The sequence below is a fragment of the Sparus aurata genome, chromosome 8 (assembly GCF_900880675.1).
Source record: "Sparus aurata chromosome 8, fSpaAur1.1, whole genome shotgun sequence".
NCBI classification, from domain to species: Eukaryota; Metazoa; Chordata; class Actinopteri; order Spariformes; family Sparidae; genus Sparus; species Sparus aurata.
This window is the reverse complement of record NC_044194.1, coordinates 6,369,284-6,393,274: the sequence shown is the minus strand read 5'-3', so window position 1 is coordinate 6,393,274 and position 23,991 is coordinate 6,369,284. Positions and strand designations below refer to the sequence as shown.

Genomic DNA, 23,991 nt, shown 5'->3' with positions numbered 1-23,991 from the left:
ATAAGAGCCACGCTAATCCAACTTGAACGTACGGCTGCTCCTGGCTAATGTCCAGTCGCAGGAAAATTAAGTGGGCAAATGGGACTCGGGCTGGCCAAGCATCGGGAAATCAGAGACTGTTGTTCCCACATGTTTACAGAGACCCGTCTCCATCACATCAACTCAGATCAAGCTGTTGGATCCAAGAGGAATAACCTAGATTTGGTTGTTGGTCCTGTAAGAAACTGAAGCGTCCTTGGCATTCTCTCCTCAACACTGTGCTGCCGATAAAAATATCACAATTGCGCTTAAGAATCCAGAATTCGGCATTAAAAAAACACTTAAAGTGAGTTTACTGTGGGTGACTTTTTTTCTGAACAGTGGTCCAACAGGCTATTAAGCGACAACGGTAAATGTTAAGATGAAGTGAAGCGGCAACAGAGAGAGAGATGAGTAATACAGTCAGGAAACTGACTCAGTGATGTCTCTTACACACAGATTTCTATCTCAAGTTTGCTAACATTAGTCACCATGAGCTACTGGTCGCACCAGGCTTAATTAAATACACAGACCTTGGGCGTACCGTATTGCAGTAGAAGTTAATTTTAAGTTGTACTAACACCGTTTATCCTTGGGGTCAATTTGACCCCAGCAATTTAAAACATCCAGAAAATGATAATAATCAAAGTTGTTACTCAAGTTTCTTTGTGTATTTGTTGACTACTGAAATTTCCATCATGAAGTACAGCAGCATGTATGACGTACGGGGTCAATTTGATCTCAGGAAAAACAAACCCAATTTCAAACATTTCTAAATATTGTAATTGTAAAATAGAACATCATCATCATCATCAGTTCTTGTTTTTTTTTTTTTTTACACAAACATACAATTTGAACATTGTGTTGTCCTGTGCTTTACTGCAAGTGCGATAAATGCAAATATGTATGTGTGAGATAGTACACAAAGATACGTGGTCACCCAACTGACTTTGGGACAGAATATGAACAGCATAAACATTATATGTTCGCTCCACCCTCGAACTATCACCGTCCTCGTGGGAACCAGACGCCTCCGCCCGCATGTCGTGGGAAATATCGGTGGTTCTCGCAGTAATACAGGTGCAGTCAGTTAGGTCTATATACTTTTATATAAGTGTTTTGAGTGTTAATGAGATATGTCAACAGGTGTGGAACCACACCTGTTGACATATCTCACAAACAATCGGTGTGTGTGTGTGTCTGTGTGTGTCTGAGTGTGTGTGGTTAACTACATATTTCATTACTACATAACAGCCTGGGGCCGAATGGACCCCAAGGAACACCGATGTGATAAATAGGATGTACAGGACAATGAAAAAATATAATCAGGTCGATTTTAAGTTTCCCCGGTTGTCCCCACAAAATTAGAAAAAGCCATTAAATATGAAGCAGAAAAAAAAAAAAAAAGACATCAACCATTTATTTAGAGATGTTACACATATAATGGGGTCAAATTGACCCAAAGGATGACGGGAGGGTTACATAGCTAGTTTGCAGAAAATTAAGTGATACTGTGGTGATGTGTTGACAGATTTTGAGAGGTATATTTTGATTTGGTTGTTACAAGAGATATATACCGGGTAAGAAGAAGAGCCGAAACCCAATAATAACTTCTTATCAGTCACACAACGTCTAATAACACCATGTTCGTGGAAAACCCGTCCAACAGATTACTTGTGGGGACTGTTGGTTGTTGGACTGCTGACTCCAGATGTTCCCACAACACATTTTTATAGGTAATCACCAAAACAGCTAATTGCAAATCCTCCTTATGGATGAACCTCGGGATCATCCGTTTTTTTTTTTACAAATAAGTCCAATTTAAGCTCGATTCAAAGACAGACTCCTCGTTTCAGCGACGTGCAAGGCGTTCGATAAACTCATCGGAGAGAATGTGACAGACCCAGCTGTCGGCAACAAACAGAGAACCGGTGCTGGTGTTTCTGCGACACCTTGGATGCATTCAATGACACGCGAACACCATTATTGTTGGATTCAGACACAAATATGTCACATTTCGGACGTGCCTGAGTCGTATTAATACTGATTAGCATTTCAGAAGATTACGTTTTAGATGCAAAACTCCAAAATAGTATAAGAAGTAAATACATGAGTGGTTTCGTGACGTTGGAGCGCACCTGACTGCAGTGTATAGAGGTGATTTTTTTGTTTAATATTGCAGCGCTACTCTTCCCGTAGGTGCTAGGGGCGTCACGTGATGCCGTTGCTGCGCTGTGGAGCCGGTGGGCGCTGCACTTTGGATGTCCTCCGAAAAAAACATGTTGCCGCCGGCGCTCGTGGTGACTAAAGGAATGATTTCAACTAGCAGGAAATGAATCAACCGGCGCGGCCCCTCCCCACACACGTTCTCACACACTCGCACACAGGCCACCTCTGATTTCCTTGTCGAAATAGGCCTGTTATACAATTGAATTATGGTGAATCATTACTCGTTGGTGTCGTCTCCTGGTGCTTTACATAACCAGGATGTAATAATAGAACATGTGCGCGAACGCTCTCCCACAATACTACGAGTGCTCCCTGACCAAGAAACGGTACTCGGGCAGGTTTGTAGCTCTATTCTGAGAATGAGTCAGGCAGAGAGAGAGAGAGGGAGAGAGAGAGGGAGGAGATATGAAATGTACAGGATAGCTACTCGTCCCCTGACACCCGCCTGCCGTTCACCCCGTCCAGTCACCGGCGTCCAGGCCTCTGCGGCTTTTACAGATGCAGAAATGTCTCGAGGGGCATTTCATTTGGCATCGAGAAAGAGGGGATCAAATCAGCGGCGTGCACAGCTTTGTTTCAGATTTGCTCATGAGACAGGGCGCTGTTTCGGTTTGAACTCGAGCACACGAGCCCATTATGGATGATGCTGGAGCACTCAGTGCTACAAGCTGTACACGGCACTCGAACGGCGTCTGGAACAAAGCACCGTCAGGGAGCGCGACTTCAGCCAGTAAATGAATTCCTGCATAGTGCATGAGTGAAGACAACAGACACACACACACATACACACACACACACACACACACACAGAGTATTACATATTCTAGCAGTTCTCAGATGTCTACACAGATCATGGCTCATGTTCTACGATTCAAAACAAAAAAAAAAAGAAGAAGAAATCTGCATTTCTTGACCTTAAAGTGCTGTAAAACGTAAGACGATTAAAAATTCAATGCGCGTGTGTTAATAAAGGACTTCTGACAAATTTGGCAACCCCGGACCTTCATTCCTGACAAATTACTGGCGGACAAATTACAGAGCTTCAGCTGGAGACGAACAAAAGCCTGACTGAGGGACACGCTCAGCTGGCAGACATTTAACTTTAGCTGGAGACCCCGGGAGTGAGCGCGTGTGCGCGTGTGTGTGTGAGAGAGTGAGAGAGAGGGAGTCCATGTTAGCAGTCACATCACATCACAGTTTGCAGCCACATTGATTAAGAAAGTCACCATGCAGACTAATTTGGACGTAGAGCAGACTAAACGATTACTGGCAACTGCTAGTTTCGTGAGAGGACATCAGACGACTCTAGCGGTCGCGGCACGTAAAACGCCATCGCACTCTGTCTATTTTTTCATCTTTCTTGGAGCAGATTGGATTATTTTTATCCACGTCCTGCATGTGAAGGCACTGCCGAATGATGCATTCGCCGTGCACATGTGTGATTATTTGAGCGAAGACATGTGTAATCTATTCTTGTGTGTGTGTGTGTGAGCATATGTGTGTGTGTCTGTGCGGTTTTATTATAAGGGAATCGCATGTCAGTATGTTGTGTGTGCACTGTACATGTGCGGGGGTGTTTTATTTATCTGTTTATTTGAGGATGCGGTCCTGTGAGAGACCTCGCAGCACATTGTATTGTGAACCCCGAGCTACTGAGGGACTGCCGGAGCCGAAGCCATCCATCAGCGGCGGACAAATCCCCCATATGCAAACAAATGAATTAGCGCACTCGCCCCCCGCCGGGGCTCGTGGCAAAAAAAACAGGGTGCAGTCGATGTTAGGAGAGGTGACGGGGCCGCCATATAATAAGATGGAGATTAGAAAACCCTCCCGTGACGCCCGGAGCGAAAGGACAGGCAAATATAAGGATAAACCGGGAATAAGGTCAAGTGAATGGGTGCTGGGAAAAAAAAAAAACGAGAGGAGAGGCCGAGACAGAACGTTAAAACTCTTCAGCACCTCTGAAGTGCATAGTGCTGGAGACAGTGCGGCTGTAAGATCTGTGGTTATCCTTTAAAGGGTCTGTAATCACTGGAAGTGGGTGCACAAGAACCCCGGCTGCACACAGCTGTGTGTCACTTCTCTTCTCTTTCTTTTTTTTTTTTTTTTTGCGGCGCTTTGGTGCTGTCGTCCTCTAGGAATGATTAACCCAGAAGAGCTTAATATAGAAAGAGAGGAAGAAATAGATGGGAGGAAAGGATGAGAGAGGGAGAGAGAGAGAGAGAGAGAGAGAGAGATAGGGGGGAGGGCATAGAGGACATTATTGTATTCCGTGGAGAGAGTCTACTCTTTACCTCTGCACATCAAACCATGTTCACCACCGTTTAGCAATCTGTCTGCTAATTAATCATGCACTGTAATCAGTCACAGGCGCCGGAAATCTGTGTGTTTGTGTTGCCGTGGGTGCATATTGTGTGCTGGGGGGAAGAGGCACGCGCAGAGAATCACAGAGGTGGACTGCGTGTCCTGTGGCCGCCTGTGACTACAATGCAATCAGGCTGCGACATTCGCCACACGAACCCCAAAATGTTAAGTTTCTATATTGTAACGGATTTCCGTTTACGCTGTATGTCTCACCTCTGAACTATCTTGTGCCGGTGACTCCCTCCTGGTTATATTCTGTGAGCTCGTTAGCCTCGGAAAATCAGAGCAAAGAGCAGTCCTGATCCAAGTAGGGTATATATATATATTATCTAAATGGGTGCAGCATTCGTGACAGAGCGGTGATACCCCGTTGATTGGAGATGGATTGACTGCATTGCCACCAGGGTGAGCAATCATGTCTGCAGCCATTCTGGCTAATTGTGACATGGTGGCAGCGGCAGCAGGGGTGGGCCGGGTTAGCAACCGACACAGAACACCAGCCAAGCCTGCTAGCTCACATACAGCCATCAGCGCTAATCTCCCGCTATGTGCTAACAATAGCGCTGATGTGCTTGCTTTCTGGAGGAGCTTTGCTTCCCCCCGAAGCCTGCCTTGTTTGTGCGGCGCTCCCGGCAGCCAGCCGTCTTTAGCTTTTCCCATTACCGGGGGGAACAGTGGAGCCGAAATCAGCCGGGGTATTGTCGCTCCCCTGGAATGGCTGAGTGATTGAAGGCACGCAGGTTACCAGTTTCAGCCTCGCATGAGCTAAAATGTGGAGGACGTGGATAAGCAGTTCTCTAAACCAATTACGTTGCATAAAGCACATTGAGATTAGTGAAAGGGAAAAAATGTGGAGCGGGATAGTGGAGATGGGAGAGGAGGATACAGCACTTTGTGTTTAACAGAGTGGACAGGATAAGAGAGTTTGGAGAGAGAGACAGAGAGAGACAGAGAGCAAGAGAGAGAGAGAGGGGGGAGGACTGGAGGAACTATAGGTGTTAGACAAAATAACACAAACAGCCATTATAAAAACAACCCGAGTCAGCATAAAATATCGTGTTACAGATTTCAGTTTTTTTAAAAGACAGGCGAGTACACATACTTTGCATATTAATGCTCAGCTTTATATTAACACATACAGTGGATCCTCTTCCAATGCAAAGCAGTCATCTACTGCTTGACACTGGGCAGCTTCAGCAGGGTGGAGGGGGGGGGGGGGGGGGCTACTGCCTTCATACTGGGAACCTTAACTGACAAATTTTGTCACCATGAAAAACGGGTCTAAACTGATTTTCACATCGACATGTCGTATTTCCTGCTTCCAGAGGACCACCACAGTTTGAAAAAGGTGCAATATGTATGAATTCTCCACCTGTCGGGGGGGGGGGGGGGGGGGGCAGCATATCACCAGAGTAGCTGCTACCTGCTCCAAGTGGTCCGGACCTGGTGCTCGGGACCGGGGCGTGTGTCTGTGTTACACCGCTAGCACAGCAGCACGACATTTATTCCTACATAATGTTGCTTTTAATGCATCCGCAGCTTATAGATAACTGATTGTTAGAGGCAGTTTGCTTTCCCACTTGTTACTCTTCACTATTGGATTTCATCTCCGCTTCCCTCAGTCCATCTCTCTTGCACCCTGTATTTACTTTCTTATTCGTTGGCACATGTGGTCTCGCACATCATAAGGTCTTTAAATCCTGTAACGGCCCCCGGGAATTGAGCTTAAAACACGGCAAATTACATTGGACCTCAGCTGCAGCGAAAATCGGGGAGGGCTCCCCCCACGGTATGTCAAAGTGTAATCCTCCATTTTAACTCACTCCCTCAAGGTTTCCTTTTATTTGTACATCTATGTTTTTCTTTGCCTGCACCTTGAGGTTATTAAAAGACACTCCGGGTGATGTCTGAGACGCGTTTGGCTTCTGCGAATTTCAGCCAGCCACCGTAGAAATGGCAACCGTCACTCAAAGCGCCAGTTCCCTGCGGAGTCCGGAGACGGGGGGCATCGTTATGCCAGACACTTCCTTGATGAGGCAGAGAGAAGGTTTCCCAATCCCGCTAAGCTGAATGACAGCCAAAGACACAGTTAGAGAGAGCGGGACTGCAATGTCACAACACACGACAGCAGATTAGTAGGCATCTGGCGAGCGGACGCCAACTCGCTGTCCGAGTTCACGAGCAGGTCCGACACGCCGAAAAAAGCCACGGTGACCACAATCAGCACGCGGGACATTCGGACTAACGCAGCGGTCTTCTTGGCCCGCTACCCGTTTTCAAGGTGAGGAAGGCATTAAACTAAATGGGTGATGCACTTCGCAATCACATAAAACAGGTAATGATGAGCCTGCAGCAGGTTCTATTCAAGCATCTATTCAGTGCCAGAATACAGTACGCTGACCTGCTCCCACAAAAGGTGAATTGGGGGTTGCATTGCACACTCTGATATAATTCATCACCATTATTAAATCTGTTTTTCCCCGCCGTTGCTCATAATTGCCTGAGCCCAGTCCAAGTTCTTTAATTTAATTCTGTGAGATTAATTTCATGGTGCTGGGAGTGGTATTTACCGTTGAAATAACATCATCACGCAAAACACTGTTCTCCGCCAAAGATCGTTTCAAGTTGGCCTGAATGATGTCACGTCCAACGCTGATCAGTCACCTAACAGCAGTAATGTTGTCTGCATGAACACACGTTTTTAAATTAAGAACTAAACTACGTGACCTTTGCGGAAGAAATAACACTTTGTTTCTTTTTCCAATTAAGTTAAAAGCAAACGTAAGGGGTTTTATATTACGCTATTATTTGAACGGAGATTGCAACTCTTTTCAAACAAGTTAATAATTCAGTGCTTATCTGTAGATTAACAAATACTCATGTAATATAAATCTATATTGACTTTAATAACCCCTTCACGGTGCCACGTTTCCATGCTTTAAAGTCGATGATTAAGGAGGACCTATTGGCAGAAATAGATTATAATATTCATAGCTATGGCTGATAATTAAGTCATAATTGATTTATCGGCGTGTAATCACCTGAATAGAGTAAGAAGAAGACATTTATATCTATGAAGGAAGTGTGTTCTAATCACCGCCACGTTTCTACAGGAGCCCAGAAGGGACAGACAAGAGCAGTTGAGGCAAACGGTGTTAAACTGGATGCAGTTTGCATATAACTAATACATGCCACTAAATTATACACACTGCACCTTTAAAATAGCACTCGTAGTCGCTAAAGCTCACTTGTCCTAGGCTCTCCTGTTTAATTAAAGGAGACATTACGCACATTTTCAGGTTAACAATTTTATTTTGCGTCACAACTATTATGGGTTTATGTGCTTTAATGGTCAAAAAACTGTTTTCTCATACTGTCCAATGTTGCAGCACCCTCCTTCTGAAAAGCTCTGTTTTAGCTCCTGTCTCTTTATGGCCCCGCCTCCCTGACACCCGGTCTCCTCTGATTGGTCAGCTCAAACGTGCCTGAACCGGCCTCGCTAACAACAACAACAACAACACAGAAGCTGTGCTAAATCAATTCTGACGGGCCAAACTAGCCAAATTATATGTGTGAAGAAGAAGAGTGATGTCACGGAATAAAAGGCGGGACTACCGACGAGGCTTTCAGGAGCAGTGTTCTCTGTGGGAGACGGGAGCTTCTGACCTTCATAATTTTCAAGACCTTTTACATGCACAAGGTCATAAATAAAATACTGAAAGAAAAGGGAGAGCATTATATGTCTCCTTTAATAATGTATGTTAATGTCGTGTCCGTGTGCCAAGATGACATTTCACATAAATAAGTCAGCTGATGAGATGGTTCTGAAAGCCAAAAAAATAATAAATAATCCTGTTGACAGGCAGACGGGAAAGTCAATGGAAAACAGACACACACAAAAAAAATGTAATTCTTCTTTAAAAATGCATGCTGGACTTTCTTATTGAAGCACAGGAAACAATACAGTTCTTTATAGCGTGTTCCAGCATTGCTCCATCAATTAATTCGGATTAGGGTCCACTTTACAGAGGCTGTAATCACAACGCCGCCGCGCCTTTGATGTCGGAACAAATGAGTATAAAAATGGCAGTACAGTCTTGTGAAGATTTGTTCTCCTTTCTCACCACAGAGAACACGAGATCTCCCCCAAGTCAGTGAATCTCTTTCCCCTCACAATGATGAAATCCTCCATTATCGGGTTAAATGAGAGGATGGAGGATCCTCGCCTTTTGGGTTGAGAGAGAGGAGGAAAAAAAAAAAAAAAAAAAAAAAAAAAAAACCTCCTCTACACTTCCCCTGTTTGCCCAGCCATCCATTTGCATTTTTGACATTTATGGGTGCGCTTCCTACACTTGCGGTATAATTTATATGACTTCTACAGCTCATTTACAGATTGATAGCTGTCATTCTTAACTGGCTGTAATGAATGCCTCATCACTGCACAAAAGTTACTGTGCTGCAACTGACGTCGAGCCAGAGACTCCACGGAGCCACTTTCATTCTTCATTAAAATCCAATTTGTCTTCAGAAGAAAGAGAAGCAAGTGTTTTCTTTTTTTTTTTTTAATGCATCGTTTTGCTCCGTACAAGGAGACACAATTTGCCATTAGGGTTCATCTTTCAAAAACGAGACGTCAAAACGAAACAAAAAGAAGAATTCCAATTAGGGAAGAGCCACACAGTGGGTTCAGAGCGAGGGTGAGGCTTGCGGTTGATTGTTCTCCGGATGCACGGCGATAAGGAAGTGGCGAGGCAGCGGTTCCCAACCTGTACATCCCCACTATCGAGCGTGTGACACTCATGCGTCCTTCAGAGGACCTTGTCCCGTCTTATCAGTCAGCCGTTTACGTCCATTGTGATCTTCGTCCTGACTACAATGGGGGGGAACTTGTTTCCGTGGCTTTCGCCTTCTTTGCCGCGAGGGACACCTCACATTCATGTGACCTCTTTTAACTACAAAACTCCACATTCCAATTCAGGCGTCGCAAAAAAAAAAAAAAAAAGAAAGAAATAGCGCAGCAGAATTGTGCCTTAGAGCGCAGATATATGCAATGTGATGGCCAGGACATGATAGGGGCCTTTATAGAATAAAGAAACACCTTGAGATGAGGCTAATGAATGCAGAGAGAATCTGATTCTCCTTTATGCTCAGATTAGTGTTATGCAAATGAGGAGCACACCGGTGTGGTGGGGAGGAGGGAAGGGAGAGGAAGGATTGCATGCCAGCAACTGTAGGGGTCCCACCTGTTTCGTCAGGCACAGAAGACCCTTTTAACCTGTCCACCATGCCCCGAAAGAAGCACGCGTCTCCCAGAGGGCTTTGTCATCCCTCTGCGAAAAAAAAACAAAACATACCACATTCTGGATTTGCTTTTGAAACGGACGATTTAACGTGCACCACCTGGTTTTCAAACCCGTTTTTTTTCCCTCCGTCTGTTCCTCAACGTTAACGTGACACAAAGCGGGCCGCTTACCCCGCAACACTTGCCTGCAGATCAGATGCAGATTTAAATCAACACGCACCTTTTTTTTCATATCAATGGCAACGGGAAAACCCACATCACAGAATCGGGGGCTGCAAAGCATCGCAACCGCTTTTCAGGAACACAAAAGGGGTACACTGAAGAGGAGCTGTACACAGTGATCAACCTTTGTTCCCTACACCTACGCATTTTCTCAAACACACACACACACACACATAAACCTCTGCAGATGCAGTCCCAGAGAGAAAAAGGCAATCCTCACAGCTCATGAATATTACAATGAGCTGGATCTGGGTCATTAATATGACACAGTCGTTACACTGGAGCCCAATTAGCAGTCAACATAGAGCCTGGAATGTTCCCCTGTTACTAAACATAATCACTATATCACTGCGACAGACTCCAGAGCAAGAGCGGATCAAACCGCACAATCACACGCGAGAAATATCAAGGACTCGTCGAGGAGGTCACGGCAGCTCGAGAACAGCTCGCTCGGCAACATTCAGAAGGCGGCGACACCTGATCGACTGACTTCCACGCGGCACGAAAATCTTCTGCTGTAAACAAACAGCATATTATGTAACGCTGCGATGTCTGCCTTGTTTGTGTATTGCCCCCGCAGCCAGAGAGCCATCAAGCAAAAGATCTCCCCGTGGAGCGCGCCGAGACGACTACACACATTGTCTGGAGTGTCTGCACATAAGAAAATCGAGCTGAGAAAGCGCCGAGAAGACTCTGAAAAAGTTTCTCGTGAGAGGTTCAAACTGTTCGACCCTCCTTCTGAGCGGTCACTCTAATTGAGAACGATGACTTGATCCCCATCTGGCTTCCCAACCACATAACCAAGCTGGAGGATTAACCCCCGTCCACCAGTTTCTCCAAGCACTGATTAACATACAAGCCACTTTAAAAAGACGCAGTCGGCGCCATGAAATGTTGTTGAATCAAGCGTGATATTTCCCCCCGATTGTCGGTGTGGTATTCTTCTTCACCTAGAAAAAATTCTTGGAAAGTGTTGATTGACCTGGTCTAACCTCGCTGCTGGCACATTCTTAGAAACCTAAGCTTTTTTGGATCTCAATAAAAGATGGATCATTTTGCAAGCGGAGGCTTTGTAGTTGGTTTTCAACAGCAGGTCTCTTCTTCAAATCTAACCCAAACGGCGACTGTAGTCAAGCCAAGGAAGGCCCCCCCCCCCCTTCGTTTTTTAAAAACACAATTTAGAAAGAAAACATTGCACAGTCAGCACTAAATAATCATTTTCTACCACAAAAACAACCGGATTTTAAAATCCTAATACACTGTGACATTATCCCCCCTCGCTTGGAGCGACTCCGCGGTGCATACGTTGGCTCGACATACCTACGTGTGCTTCCATTCAGACGTCTCTGCCAGTGGTTAAATTATGTTAATGAATGCACTCAAAGGAAATGAAATATGACAAGGCCTTGAATGTTGTGCGAATATTTTCTCTCCTCGGTGACAGACGGGCCGCAGCCAAACGCTGAGGAGTCTGGCATGGGCTCCAGGAGGCTAGCCACTGGGCTGTAGGCAGGCGCACACACACACACACACACACACACACGTTTCTCTCTTTTCCATCAAGCATGATTGGCTCTCTCTCTCTGCTGCCTCTCGACTATTCGAGAGCTGTTTACGACAACCTGCACACACGCAGATTAACATTTGTCATCGGTGAGAACCTCCAACAGTCGCCGTTTTTAGTGGAAATGTGTTAATTTGAAATAAAACGTCAAATTTAAATAAAAAAAAAAAACAAAAAAAACAAAACGCATGTTTGTTGTCTCGTCTTCACTCCTGACAAGCTGCCTGTTTGGAAACAAGTGCGAAGAGTTTCATTATACGCGGCGGCATCTGTTCAGGATTAATTTGCGCTTTGTATGAGGGAGATTACCCATTAACCGGGCACGCACGAGCTCCCTCAATCCATCCAGGCCTCTCTGCACCGAAAGCCCAAAGCTTTTTTTTTTCTTTTTTTTTTTAAACTTGCCTCCCTCACACATGCGGCAGAGGAACGGACTGACAGCCGCTGTCACAAGGCCTTGACCTGAGCAGAGAAACAGACTGGTGCCCGAGCAGACTCCGTGGAGACAACTTGGATTAAATCAAGTGTGAGTCTATCCTTGTCAGATCAAAACTATCATAGTAGGGCAGCCTTGCCTACATGCAGGTGCCAGGATGAGTGACACATTAAGGTCAGAGACTAACACAGTGAGCGGGTATGAAAAAAAACAAAAAAAAAACACACACACACACACACACACACACACCCGGATACCGAAGCGGATACACACCCAGTTACACACGCATCATGCACACATGCATGCGCAAGAGTGAGAGCGGACAGATAATGATGAGCACGTAACAGAGTATGAAGCCTGTCCTCTCGTGCGTCTGGAAGGTGTGTGTGTGTGTGTGTGTGTGTGTCAAATATTTAACAGTGGGTGTGTTTCCTTGCGATTAAGCAGACCGGTGTGTCTTTATAGGTGTGACAGATTATGGCTCCCCTCCCCTCCGAATGATCTAATGTCTGTTCAGCTCAACAGTCCGAGAGACGTGTGACCGCTAGCCGGGGTGTGATCCCGCTGTGTTGTATTGTGGGGGTTTAGACTGATGACCGGACTCCCGCTATGAAGCCGGCTTGAGCTACCATCTGATAGCCAGCCTGATTGGGTTTATGAGTTAAAAAGCAGATCTGGCAGACAGACGGCAACGCTCGGCCCAGATGTCCAGATCCCAGACACTCACTCCGCACCCCTGGGTCTCCAGAAGGCACTGGTTTAAGAGGGCACACACACATGTGCTTTCACTCATGCACACACACACACACACACACACACACACACACACACACACACACACACATGCTGCTGTAGTAATAATATACAGGAATATTAGGGTTCATTTTGAGGTCTCTGTTTCACAAAACTGTTGTGCTCCAGATGTCACTAAGTGGCTTTTGATTACGGGGCGTCTCATGTGCACTTAACAAAATTTATTTGAAACGGGGGAAAGACAATCACCGAGGCCAAACCTCACATCTAAAATGTCCCCGTTATAACCGATCCGAAGTTGATTTAATTGAATTGTGTACCCATGTATGAAGATCCTCTCTCTCCGTTTCTGTCTTTTTTTTTTTTTTCCCTCCGCGAAGCAGAACTTACGAGATTTCATTTTAAAACAACGCGCACCCACGGGGGAAGTAATGTTTCTTCTCCTTTCTCCTTAACCAATGAATGAGCAACGGCTCGTTCAGCAGTCACAGGCTTGATGAGACCAGTCTTCACTCCGCCTCGCCCGGAGTCAAACACAGTGAAGGCCGCTGAGACGCACTGCCTTTTAATACTACAGCTTTGTGAGGTGTTTTCAAAGGGCAGCTGAATTTTTCCATTTCATTTTTTTTTTTTCTTTTTTTCTCTTTTGCTCGATTTGATTCATGCACATCGCAACAGCTGCAAGGTTGCCACTGACTTGTTTTTTTTTTTTTTTCTTTCCTGCCCTTCAGTGCAACAACTCACATCCAGGTCTCCTGTATGTCGATGATTGCACTTTAGAAAGCCAGACTGAAAATTAAGTGGATCCTGGTGTAATCCTATTTCTGCTTCGTTGGAGAGGCAAGTGGGAAAAAAATAAAAAATAAAATAATAATCTTCCGCAACTTCCCCTGAAGATAAAGCTTGGCAATTTGTTATGGACAAAGCACCGTACGAACGAAAGGCCTTCTTCTTCTCCTCCACTGGGAGAAGCCCATCAGCTCGAACAGGTCAAGTATCCATTACAGCTACAGGGCGTTTTCTTTTCATCTCAAAAACAACACTGCAAGTTCAAGGTAAGCGTTACATCCTCTTGGGGGATGCACGCACGTGCTCGTGTCTTCTATAACACAGATCTTCTTTGACTTCAGTAGCTCCTCTGAGGCTGCGGGAGTGACAGGAAGTTCACAGGATGCATGTGAAGAGAATATACAACAATGGACCCGTGTAACCGCCAGTCAGATGTAAAAAGGTGAACTGTGCGGGTGTGTGGAAGACATTTTAATCAGAAGAGGAACTTCTTCACTGATTGTGTTTGTAGTTTGTTCAAGCATTAATAATCAAACTCCTCATTTTCCAAATACACAAACTGACCTCAGAGGGCAACACAGTTTTCCTCTATATGTGGCGGACCCTGCCACCTTTCTAGCTCCAAACAGTGAGTGCATCTTGTTCATACATTAATGGAAAGAGTTTGTATTATTACCTCGTGAATATTGTAAATATTTCAAATTCGAAGTTTTCATTTTCTTCTCCAAAACTACACAGCGCCCCTGTGAGGTTTGTAGCATTAAGTATCACATCTAGGTTCCCACTGGTTGTGTCACTGAGGGCTGGTGTCCATTGACAACCTCTATTTTGGCTAGCAGCTCATCAGCAGCCTGGGGATGCACAAGTCGTGGCTCTGTTGCTATGCGACCACCGAAAAAACCAGTTTGAAGGGCATCTCTCCAGTTCAGATGTTTTTTAACTTTGGGTGTTTAGAGCAGCCGAGCACGCGGGGCTCACTTTAAATCCCATTGTCAACAGCAAAATGATTGAGAAGCCCGCACTCGAGAGGGAGGTCTCCTCTCCGTCCCTGACTCCAATTTTCTTCTTTATTGTCCCCTGCTTTTTTTTTTCCCTCCTCTCTCTAAGGACTTAAATATCTTACCACCACGAGGCAGGACCCGTAAAAATAAAAAAAGGAAGGCAGTAAGAGATAGCCCGCCACCCTTTCCTGGGCCCGTTTCACCTTTTAATTTAGCGGCAGGATTTAATGTGGTGGCCTGGGTCAGAGCCACTTTAAACACACGCTGCCCCGAAGGCAGGAGGAATGACAGCGCTGCAAATATGTACGTTTCTGTTAATGCGTGTGTGTGTGCGTGTGCGCGCGAGTGCAGTGCTTGTGCCGTCGTTAGCATTTGCGCTGTACTCATGCAAGCTGTTATTAATGGAGCCGTCACATCGGTCCAACTTCGCGTGCTGTCACTCTCGTTTTAGCGCCATGTGACATTACAGTGAGGTCAAGGAAAAGAGAGAGTAGAGGCGGGGAGGAAGGTGAGGACTGCTAAGTGGAGAAGACACCACCATCACGACTGGCAAGGTGGGTGATGTAAGGCGAGTGGTGAGTAATGATGTGCGCGGAATTCAGGTCAGCGCTCTTAGCTGAATTTTCCGCGAAAAGGAAGTCGAGGGGAAAAAATAAAGAAAAAAAAAAAAACTGGGAGAAAGTGATGGAGTCGAATGAATTCCTGTTTAGCCCTGAGTCACAGCGGCGCAAAAAATATTTCAAGCTGTTGTTTCAAAATAGCAAAAAAGGAAAAAAAAAAAAAAAAAACCACAGGCAAACACTTGAAACGCTGCCACGCCGAACACACTTATCTGTATTCTATTTAATCCACTCCTGCTCCCACGATAACAGCGGCAGGAGGAGGGTAAGGGGGAAAAAATAAAAATAAAAAAAAAAGAGAAGGAAGCAGCGCTCCCTGGCCTCTGGAATGACAGAATGGCACTTTTATGATGTCTCCCAGATTATTCCCCGAGATGGATGGGCCGAGCCGGAACACCGATTGATTAATCCATCGACTGACGGAATGTGCTGCGGCCGTAACCCTGCTCAGCTGTTCTTTCCCTGGACAGAACATCCAGCCAGACACGCTGGAGAGGATGACTAATGAGTGGGGCTGCTGCAGACACTGTTCACGTCTGTCTGCGTGTGTGTGTGTGTGTGTGCTGCGACCGGCGTGCCTGTTGATAGACTAGGTTATTTTTATGAAAGCACGCCCAACATGCGGCCTCAAGTTTCAGACGAATGGGTGAATCGGATTGGAAACGGCTCCCTTTTTCACCCCCCCCCCCTCGCTAAAGACTGTGCCGGGACGCTATTGTGACAGCGAGCAAAACGATGACGAACTGCTACATTTTTTACAGCCGACCAACGCGACCACAACGCTCTTGTCAAAGCAGTGCATGCGTCACTTACCCTACAGGCAGCACGCTTTTTAAAAAGGGAGCTCGGGGGTGTGGGTTTGTATCACCTTCACAGTAGCTGCCGACGGTGCAGACTTGCAACCCTGCGCGTTAGAGCTTACTCACTACAGGCTTGAGAGAGCGTCTTCCAAAACGTCAGTTCCTTTTTTTAAAAAAAAAAGGTGCCTCGCTCTTCTTGCCTCTCACTGCTGCTATGCATGATTAATCACCTCGTGTGTAAAAGCAGCAATCATCAGCCACGATGCACTTCACGCAGCTTCTACGTACATCACCGCCGCCTCCGCCGTGACCTCGAAATCCCTCCATACCTCCAGATTATCTTCACCCAGAGCTGATGAGGACCAACTTCTGATAAATACGAGGCTTGTCATGAGCTGGGCGGTTTCTTTGTTTTTGCCAGTGAACTAAAATTGAAGCGTTTGCCAACCTGATGTCACTGCAAACGCTCAATTATCAGGACACCTTCTCGTGTACGTAAAACCGTTGTTAATTCCAGTGTTCACGCCTGCAGCAGGCTATTGTAGGAGGTAATAGATATATGGGTTACCTTCCCGCATTAAAATGTCCAAAGAGAAGGCCTTTGTTATAAATTGTTGAGTTTAGTTTACATTTGATGTTTCCTTCAAGGTTCAAAACAGAGAAATCCATAATCAAAGATGCCTTGATTCACGTGGTTGCTGTTGCCGTAACATTGGATGATACATCAGGAATGAGCGAGGGACGATGCTGTTAGGGTCATAGTCTTATTTTGGATTACTACTAGAAGAAGTTTACACGCTTTTATACTCGAAAAACACATTTGTTTCTGATACAGTGCTGAATGGCTCTGTTTTAGCATCTGTCTCTTTAAGGCCTTCCTCTCCTGAATACCCAGTCCCCTCCGATTGGTCAGCTCACACATGCCCGACCTTGCAACTCAACAACAACAACAACAACAGAGCAGCTGTGCTAAATCAGTTGTTACGTGCCAAACTTAGTGTGATGTCATGCAGTCGTGGAATTTGAGGCGGGACTAACTAGTGAGGCGTTTCAGGAACAGTGTTTTCTGTGGGACAGAGGAGCGTTTGTTGTCGCGGACTTTGACCTTTTAACTTTCAGGATCTTTCACATGCAGAATAATCTGTATAGAAAACTGAACCTTTGACTGAACCTTGTCAGTGAATATTTCAGTCAGGTAGACCCTTTCAGGGTGCACTTTGTAGTTTTGGGGAAGAAATTTTAATGAGAAAGATCTTCATTGACTGATTTTTTTACTTTGTTTATATGTGGCGGACCCTGCCACCTTTCTAGCTTCAAACAGTGTTCTGGGGACTTTTTTTTTTTTTTTAATCTGAGAGCAGCTTGTTTATTCTGTTTCGAAAAAGAAACATTTCTATGCTCTTTACCACATTAACACTGTAAATACTGAGTTTGAATGTCTTCTCCAAAACTACATATTGCCCCTTTAACAATTAATAATACAGCTGCATTGATCCCAGGCAACTTCGCGACGTCGTCTAAATTCTTACTTTTCTCGTCACCGTTTTAACTCAGCAGGAAAGAAATTGCGTATAGCGCATTTAAATGCAACACGCTGAATATCTGATTGTGGATTCATGAACAGACTCAGCCTGGTCATAACTGAAGCCAGCGTATATTGTTGTGCTCTTTGAATGCTGGTATCAGTAAACCATGACGCTGTCGACCTCATCTTTATATAATAAAGGCTTCCTTTATCTCCATTATTAGCGATCCCAGCTCCTATCTGGCCTCGTACTCCAGACCTCCTGCACCGCGCTGCATGGTCTCTAATACAATAGGCAAGGGAGCTGATAACGGATCACTGTAACTTCTCTCTTTTCTCGACGAGTGAAACCCCCTGAGAGGTTTTATACCCAGAGAAGATGAAAAATGTAGGGGTGGCTCCATTATTGATACAAGTCCCCAGCAGTGAAAGAAATGAATGCTAATGGTGTCCTAAGCTGGGCTTTACGGAGATTAATCCGATTTGAGAAATGAACATTTTATTACATGGCACAAAGTGCCGGCCCTGATCTGAACTGAGTCACAGGCTGAGGAGGGGAACGAAAAAAAAAAAAAAAAAAGTGACAAAGGGAGAGTGGGCAGGGAACACGGGGACACAGTCTGTCGCTTTGCAACACCCTGGGCCCCCTCGTTGCAGCAGTGCCCTTTTCCAGCTGAGAAGTTCATTAATTTTCTGACACGGCCGCTTGAAATGATTTTCAATAGATAAGTCAGATAACAATGGCTTGGGAGATTGGATGGGAAATAGATGTCTACCGCAGCAACATTATCAGCGGAGGACCGGCTTTGTGCGAGCAGCAGGAAGTCCCTCTTGGTCCCTCGGCTGCACCTGCTCCGACGCCACTTCCCACTGCTCGGAAAGGACTAATAGGGACACACTGGGGATACAACTGTTGTCACTCTAGCATAAAGTGAAACAAACAAACGGTGATCCACATCCATTTTAGAGAAAGGAAAAAAAAAAAAAAAAGAAAGAAAAGAAACCTCCACGGGGATGAGAGGAGGTCTGAGGAAGTGGAGGAGGAACAGTCCCCTCCGCTCATTACCATGAATCACTCTGCGCCAGTTGCCAGCAAAACAACTGCTGCAATCTCGGGGAATACGCGGGGAGGATTTATCACGCTAAAGCCTCTGACGGGGCAGAAAAAAAAAAAATTCGTAAAAATCAGCCGTCTAATTTGTCTCCCCCGCAAGGTGATGTCGCTCCATCATACCGAGGGCTTTTCTTTTCTGCTGGGTGAATAATGTCCGCCATGTTTCTCACTTTCACAGGTGAGCGAGGCAATTCATTCTTTGTCTGAGGAGTGACGGCCCACCTCTATTTATGCTTTTACCACCAACACCTGTTCATCAACGACCTGACAGACATGTATTTTTAAGACCACAAAAGCACTGCTTAGATAGATAGATAGATAGATAGATAGATAGATAGATAGATTGATGGGAGTTTTGCTGTGCGACTCACTGTTTAACTTCTTGCATACCACCTGCATAAATCTTGGAAAAAATGTGTCATCTGTTGCTTCCTTGCGTACTGGAGGGGGGGAGGAGGGGGATTATGTTCAGCTGAGTAGTGGCTCAGAATGTGTGGAGCCCTGGACCACAGCGTCCATGCCTCCCTCCCCTCAGCTGAGCACAGGCAGAGCGGAGAGGCAGGGTTTTAATTTCAGCACCGAGTAAGAAGGACAGCTCCCTCCCAGGCTGCCACAGAGGCGCCTTCTGTGTAAATCACGCAGAGAAGAAGAAGAAGAAGAGGAACACAGCCCAGTTGTGTGACGATTTGAGCAACAGTCAGAGACACAATCTTTGACTTTTAGCATACTAGATATGTAACAAAGTCTTGTTTTCGTAAAGGAAAGCACATACTGGTGCTAAATATGGCACATTTCAGGTTTTGAGATGCAACTGGAGGGCAGGCAGGTGCAGAGTGGAGGGATGGAGAGGCGCACGGATGGATTCACGGTCACAATCAATGCGTAAAACACACTCATCACACTTCCTTTTTTTCACTTATTCCACCTCGCTCTGTCTTTGTAGGACCAGACAATCTCTCTCTCTCTCTCTCTCTCTCTCTCTTTTTGTTAACTGCTCGTGGCGTCCGAGCCCGACGCTCGCGCGCTCGGCTCAAGGGCGCGCAGCGAAAACGCGAGCAAGAGCGCCGCACGCGAGAGCGCGCATCTTTCTCCTTATCTCCCAAATCAGCGCGTGATTAGAGATCTTTTAGTTAGAGGCCGCAGTATCAGTGAAAGGGGGGAGATGGGGAAGATGGGGGAGGGTGGGGGGGGGGGGAGCCTTTGGGAATGCTGTGCCCTGATTTGGTTCATATCACCGCAGTCATCAAAGGGAAGATGAAAGGTTCCCACATTTTGGACACAACAGCAGCAGGGACGCGCTGTGAATGGGCTTAATTGTGTTACAGACACGAGTGAGGCAATCAGACCAACATCTTTTTTTCTTTTCCTTTTCTTTTTTTTTTTTCTCTGTACACCACAAACACTCACTTACTTGTTCACCAAGACGCCGGTTTTCTGCAGGGTCTCTGCTTCTTCAGACGGAGATCGGTCCCGCTTCCGCTCCCATCCCTAAAAAAAAAAAAAAAAAAAAAAAACCTGCATCGAAAAAAAAGAAGAAGAAGAAAAAAACAAAAAAACATCCGCAATTCTCAGGCGATTTTGCAGAATCCGTGCTGATATTATCTTGTCAGACTCATTGTGCTCCCGCTCTCACAGCGACGTGGTATGTAATCCACACATCAGTCTGGGTGACATGCCATTCACTCTCACAGTGATGATGATAATGCATCCGATATTTCCTCCTTTTCCCTTTTTTTTCTCTCGTCTTCTCAGGACGCGCAGAGCGCACAGGCACCCACAAGTGCCATTGTTGAAACTACTCTCCCGATGCAAAGCGATGCCCAACCGTGGTCCCCGATTTATTTATTTATTTATTTTTTTGGTATTTTCTTCTCCAAATGATGAGTTTAGGCGAGGTGGTGGAGCCCAGGACCGGTTTGGTTTTCTCCCCGATCTGAAGCGAGTGTTTTTAGAACCAGGAGTAACCTCTCCGCGGCGTGTAGAGCGCTCAGAAACCTCGTGTGGTCAATTTCCAGGTGGATCCATCCTGAAGAGCCCGTCATTAACACTGTGTGACACACCGCCGGCCGTGCCTTGAGGGGGGCAGAGGTGGGGTTATTTTAAGGTCCAGCTCGCTGTCGTTTCCAAATGCAACTTTTTTCTTCAACTCCCCCCCCTCTTTTTTTTTTTTTTTTTTTCTTTTTTTTTTTTTACTTCTTAGTCATCAACCCCGCTGAATCTGATTAGATTTCACCTCACAGCTCAGTGCGGATTTCAAAACGCTTATTTCTGTGCTTATCTCGACGAAAGAAGTCCCGCGGTTCAGTGACTGGATAGGCATCCTGTACGTAAAGTTGAAACATAACCTCTCTCTTCTCTTCGGGCTGCTCCGATTTCCATTTTGGAGAGGAAAGACGCGTTAATCTGGGATGCAACATCGAAAAAGGAGGAGGGGGTGGTGGTGTTGAGGGGTTGGAAACCCAGCAGGTATCCTCGAGAAGCCCTTTAAAACCACATCAGAAATTCAGGCAGCGGCTTCGAGTGGATCACTCACAAGAAAAGAGAAGACAGTCTTAATTCTTACATGGTTTCTTTCCGCACCGAAATTCTTGCTTCGCCCTGTCTGGACCGGAGTTATAGTTCACCCGAGGCTGGCATCACTTCTGCGCCCTCGTTCCATCTACGTTTCTCCCATTCGAGCCTCGCCTATCCATCGATGTGACACACGCACACATACACACACACACACATACACGCGCGGGGGGCTGAAAGAAACTCGTTTGAGGGGGTTATTATCCACAGAGAGCTGATCGTCCAAGCCCCCCCGGTCTTCCTCCTCCTCCTCCTCTGTCGACTGCAGTGTGTTTTAAGATGATCACAAATCACCTCGTTCCAATACGCGCACGCAGGCTGCCTGCATCCGCCAGGCGCGCTTTTTTTCCTCTCTCTCTCTCTCTCTCTCTCTCTCTCTTTCTCTCTCTCTCCTCTTACAGTACCTCAGTGCGCTCGGCTTTTACGCACCCAAATAAGAAACGGAAAAAAAAACGCGGAGCGGCGCAGCACGCCACGACGGACACTGAATTGATAAGTGCAAGAGCAGGGTAGGGGGGGGGACTGGGGGGGACCATGTAGGTTACCTCCCACCGACAAGCCGCTCTCTCTCTCTCTCTCTCTCTCTCTCTCTCTCTCTCTCTCTCTCTCTCCATGTGAGACCCGCTCCGCCAGTCACCGCTGGTAATTCGGCAGCCCGCGGGACTGTGGAGAGCGAGGGGTGGATGTGTGGTGGTGGTCTTTCAGTTTTTTAGAAAAAAAAAAAACTTCTGCGCCCCCACAAACAAATGTCTCCACAGCAGGGGGGGGGGGGGGGGGAGCGCATGGCCCGGTCCACACCCGGGAGACCGGCTTTAATTAATAAGATTCTCGACCTTTGTCCCGCGCGTCCATTGGTCAGTTTTAATAAGGGAGGGATGCAAATTATTGTTTGAGCGCGCGCGGACAGGGAGGTGGAGGGGTGGATAGACAGGAGAGACAGAGAGAGAGACAGAGAGAGATTCCTCCCATGTGTCTCCTGCAAACGGGACGCGACTGCCACCTACCGACTCCCCTCGCCACGTCTCGCCGTGTGTGACAGTGTGATAGTGCCCTCAGGCTGATTGTCGCAGAGGATTGCTCTCCCCTGACAGCCTGCGTTGTGTTTATATAGGGTAATATATATCACATCTATTTGTATTTTGAAAAAAAGGGGGAAAAAAACGCTGTAGGCTGCCATAGGAGACACACACACAGAGGTCCTACGTCGGTGTTCACGGTGGAGGTGGTGGTGGGGGGGTGGATGTGAAAGCACAGGTGAGGAGGGGGGGGGGGGGGGGGGGGGAGAGAGAGAGAGAGAGAGAGAGAGACAGGGCTGTGACAAGTTTGACAAATCCAGAAAAACTGTTTTAATGTAAGAGTCTGAACAGTCGTCGTCGTCGTCGTCGAGCAGGCCTCAGCACTCCTGAACACTTCCGCCTCTGTGCTATGAATTATGAAACGCTCCTCGCAGATATTTCTTTTTTTTTTTTTTTTTTTTCTTTTTTTAAAGGCATGGCGGCTGACACGGGAGACTTCAGGGCCTTCAGAGAGATTATTGCCCGTGAAACGCTTATCTCAGGCAACCTGCTGTACGCCACATATTATGCTAAAGTCAGTCATATTCAACAACATGCACAGAGGAGCTCTGAAAAAAGGGATGAATTTGCAGATAGTGGAGTGAGAACTGGGGTGGTGGTGGTGGCGGTGGTGGGGAGGAGGCGTGCATTCACCTAGATGTGAGAGAACAGTTGAATGCCAGGACCGAGGGATCTGTCCGTCTCGCTGTCAACAGCTGATCTCATTTCCCCCCTCAGTGCTGAGGGCGTTGCATCATTCATCTGTCTTCATAACTGTCGACCTGCCTGTCTGTGCGTCTGGCGCGTGGCGGTAAAGAGCGCCGCCCTCTTGCTTTTTCCCCACCGGAAGGAGGCATCATTAAAACAACTCCATTCTTTCGCTCCATTCCTTCTCGCCTTCACGGCCTTTCCCTCCGCTCAAATTAGACCTATTAACGCGCATGCACACTCTGCTCTTCGAGATAGCCGAGCGGTGTTTTCTTTTTCTTTTTTTTCTTTTCTTTTCTTTTTTTTTTGTACGTGCTACACCCTCCGATTCTGCTGCGTTTCCGTCCCGGTCACATGTAACTGCCGGGGTCACTTCTGAGTGCTCTCTTCCATAATTTGCGTCGTGCTCCTTGTATGACAGCCTTGCCTAATGGTTTTGATTTAGAGCTTTCACTTCTCCGCCAGCTGGGGAGTGTGTGTGTGTGTGTGGATCTCTGGTGACCACTCCTTAATACTTACGCTCGTATTTGCTGTGTGGGAGCCATCACCGGAGGCCGTACCCCCCCCTTTATCTTGATTTATGTAGCTTTTGAGATGAGCGCGCGCTCGTCGCCGACGGGAAAAACGCCCGGCTTCCTCAAAGCGCAGCTTTTGGCAATATCGTTGGCAGAATCCGTCACGTTCACGCGTTGATCGGGAAACGCATTCTTCTCCGCTGACATGACACACGACTGAACGTATTTACTGTGTTTACTGGTGCGAGCGCAGGTCCCGAACACTATTGAAACATCATAGTAAAGATCGGTCTGTCCTTGGAGGGCGTTAAAGAGGCGTCGTGCTGCCATTGTAAACACCGTGACCTTGTTCCCCGAGAGGGCAAGACGTATACAAGACTCTAGAGGCCAGTTATTCCTGGAGTG

General features: G+C 46.4%; 1 protein-coding gene across 3 annotated transcripts in view; it reads right to left on the bottom strand.

The window, feature by feature from the left end:
• Window positions 1-23,991, bottom strand: part of lrrc4ca (leucine rich repeat containing 4C, genome duplicate a) — a 178,599-nt gene that overhangs the window by 37,447 nt on the left and 117,161 nt on the right. For 2 of the 3 annotated variants that reach the window (XM_030426536.1, XM_030426535.1), the window contains exon 1: window positions 20,149-21,809. The exons of the other annotated variant lie outside the window; for it this stretch is intronic. The gene's annotated coding sequence lies outside the window, so the exon portion shown is untranslated. Of the gene's footprint in view, window positions 1-20,148; window positions 21,810-23,991 lie in introns of those variants that run through there. 3 annotated transcript variants of the gene reach the window in all.